General features: G+C 42.3%; 1 pseudogene; it reads right to left on the bottom strand.

Annotated features, from left to right (window-relative positions):
* Window positions 1–711: 711 nt before the first annotated feature.
* On the bottom strand, window positions 712–3,165 carry LOC125534729 (annotated as a pseudogene).
* Between the last annotated feature and the right edge of the window lie 460 nt (window positions 3,166–3,625).

Genomic DNA, 3,625 nt, shown 5'->3' with positions numbered 1-3,625 from the left:
TGGAGTTGGCTTTAATGGCGGTCTCGTCGCTTCAACCGAGGGGGAGGGGAGGGGGCGGGGAGGGGGAGGAGGAGAGCGAGCCATCTTTTCTCTTTGTCAACCGAGGGGGAGGGGATGGAGTTGCAACATTCAGCTTTCCAAAACCGATGCATTCAGTACAACATTGATGCACCATTGCATTCAGCTTTACAATGTTTCCAAAGGGAAGTACAACATTGATGCACCATTGCATTCCAAAACCGATGTGATGGTCCTTGGTGACCGCTAAACACCAGTTTCTGGATACTTGGATCGAGTGGCGTGATTGGAGATTCTGAAATCGTCATTTGTGAAAGATAAACAGGGGCAAAAAAATGAACCATGCGTTGGGCAAAGATGAAAACATCAACTATTTAAAGAAATTAAGGTGCAATGAAGAATACCCGTCATGGAAATGTATTTTGGCTACAAAATTATGTATACCAATAAGTCAACTGATATTTATGGGAGATACAAACATTTGACATGTTGATACAAATGGCAATACATGACAAAATCTAGAACCACAGATACATTAGCTGCCCTGCTAGTTTCTACGATAATAGAGACTAAAATTCAAGACATGTTTTTAGTAGTATCAATCACTATGGAAAAGTGTATATGAAGGGTAACTTCTCAGCTCAGTTATTACAAACCTGCTGAAATTTGAACTTTCCCTTACATGGATGATATTTAATTTGTAGAAGGGCTTCCTGATATAGCTTGAAGTAATCTTGGCACTCGGGGCATATCAAGCTCTACTAGACCCTCGAGAACCTGAACCACATCGCCCATTGTCGGACGATCAAAGTCATGATCTTGAATGCACCAACATGCTGCTTTGCAAGCTCTTTCAACCTCCTCCACATTGATGTCACCATGTAATTGTTGATCGACCAAAGTCCTCACATCTCCCTCAAGAAGCTTAAGTGCAGCTTGCACAGGAAAGTAAACATCATGATCACTATTGCTTGTACATTCTTGAGGTGATGAGTTCCTTCTTCCGGATATCATTTCTAGCAGTACCATTCCATAGCTGTAAACATCAACTTTTTGTGTAATAGCCACTCCACTAATCCATTCAGGTGCAAGGTATCCTACGGTTCCTCTCATTGTTGTCAGAACGCGACTAAAGTTCCTTCCCATAAGTTTTGCCATCCCAAAATCTGCAATTTTAGGAACAAGTGACGCATCGAGAAGTATGTTTTCTGGCCTAATATCACAATGTATTATGCAATCACGACAACTCTCATGCAAGTAGGACAATCCTTTAGCAACACCGATGGCAATTCGGAACCTTGTACTCCAATCTAGCATAAAACCATTGCCTCGGAATATATGGACATCAAGAGAACGATTTGCCATGTGTTCATAAACAAGCATCCTTCTATCACCTTCACAGCAAAAACCAATCAGTTTGACTAAGTTGACATGTTGGATCATTCCAATTGTGCTGACCTCAGCCCAGAATTGTTTCTCTCCTTGGCGTGCACCATCAAGCATCTTCACCGCTATGGTAGTCGAGTCACGCAGAATTCCCTTAAATACAGAGCCAAAACCACCTACACCTAGCTTCTCTGAGAAATTTTTAGTTGCATGCTGCAAATCAACATACTTAAATGCTATAACGCCACATCCACCTTCAGTGCTGCTCAGTGGAAGAGAACACCACTTTCTTTTCCCCCTCCAAATCATCAATAGCATCACCAACAAACAGAAAGGACCAACAATGAGACCGATGGTCATTCTTCTATTTCCTTTTGTGTTGTTTCCCCAACTTTGCACCTCTCCAGCAGCAATACGGAGGAAAAGAATCTCTCCGTCACTATTGACAGTGCCATTATTATACTGCTTTACATTAATAAGCTGGCCTTGCCAGATAGAACAGCCACTCTTGCCGTAGGAGTACGCAGTGCATGAGCAGTTTCTTAGACAAACTTGCATGCAGCTTTGTCCACTCTCAATTGTTTCCATTCTATGTGCATAATAAGGTAATCTAACACTATGTATCGGAAAGAACTGGTCTGTTAACCCTCTTGTGTTACCTTTGTTGCTGCTGCAATGTTCTAGCGGAGTATTTCTCATGCATCCACCTCTTCTGTCATCCAGCTCCCAGTCCTCTGGTGACTTCACGGAGAACCCATTCATGCAGTTACACAATGGAAGTGTGTTGTCGTTGCAAACTGTGAAAGGCCCGCAAACGGCGAAAACATCGCATGGAGCCCTGGGTTGGACATATATAGTTTCCCACTCTTGCAAGCCTTCAAGCCAAAGAAGCTGCTTGGTAAGACCAGAGACATCAAGTAAACCGATTGTGATCACTGTTGGATCCATTGGAGCGTAAGTGAAGTACTCCTCTTCATCATTGTCGATGAATTTGGTTTGGAGAAAGTTACTACCAGACATCTCCGGCACCAAATTGAAGTACCACCCGACCCATTCGCCCGTGGAGAAATACACCATGGATGAATTACAAATCCTAACAAAGTATTGCGGATCACCAGTGGGGTCTAGCTCCGTGCAGTATAGGCCTGGAGCTGGATCTATCAGATTCTTCTTCGAAACAAGACTGTATTTTTGGCCGGTAACCTTGTTCCGGCCAATCCTTGCGCCGGGGAGGAAAACATCTGTTGGGTGATCAAAGCTCTGCCACCACACAATGGATGGGTTCAAGGCGTTTCTTATGACAAGGTTACCATCGTCTGAGAGTGCTGCCATGATGGTAGTATTTTTGTTGGCTGTTCTTCTACCTTTGGCTGCTATTATTTGACTGGACCAGATTATGGATTTAGTCGCATGGTTTAAGATGACAAGGTTGCCATCCCTTGAGATTCTTAGCTTGGACAGTCTAAACTTGGGGTCAGTGATTGGTTTCTCTCTGTTCGCAATCCATACAGGAGTGAACTTTGGGATCTTGTTGAACCATATACCTACATACCAGTTGGGCAAGGTTGTGTTGTCTGAGGAAGACTTACTGCTGCCTGATGTGAAGAAGCCCAACGCGAACTTGCCATTCTTTGAGATGAGCCTGTTGCCGCCGCTGAGCTCTTGGCCTTCTTTCAGGTTGCTGCTGCCATTTGCTGCAGAAGAGCACACCACCGGAGGAACAGATACGGCAAGCATGAAGACAATGAAAAAATGAAGCATGGTGGGTTGGAATTTGTTTTGATGACTCTTTCTGATGTCTGGAGATTAAGATATGAATATATGTTATATATATAGGATGTAGTAACCATCGTGGTAAATATGGTAGTGGAGAAGTTTCTATCTCTTCAACAGGTTTTGACGGGCGATTTTACTCTGCCGGTCAAGTTTGGCATTGCTGTAAAAAGTACGGAAAGGAAATTCCCAACTTGATGCGACTGGAAACTTTGGAAAATTTCTAAACATAATTTATATTTCGAATGCATGTTGTGTGCACACTAAAAACTTTTATTAAAAATTTGTGTATTTGTTTGCACATATAATGGTGAGAGGTTAATAAAAGATGACCATATTTTTTTGGTATAAGACACACATATAAAATCATATTTCTGCACAAATAAAATGATAGTCTACACAATATTCCAGAATCAAGATCCAAAAAATTTAGGAAGCTTTTTTTAGG

Source organism: Triticum urartu, chromosome 2, assembly GCF_003073215.2.
Source record: "Triticum urartu cultivar G1812 chromosome 2, Tu2.1, whole genome shotgun sequence".
Lineage (NCBI taxonomy): Eukaryota > Viridiplantae > Streptophyta > Magnoliopsida > Poales > Poaceae > Triticum > Triticum urartu.
This window is presented reverse-complemented; position numbering and strand designations above follow the sequence as displayed.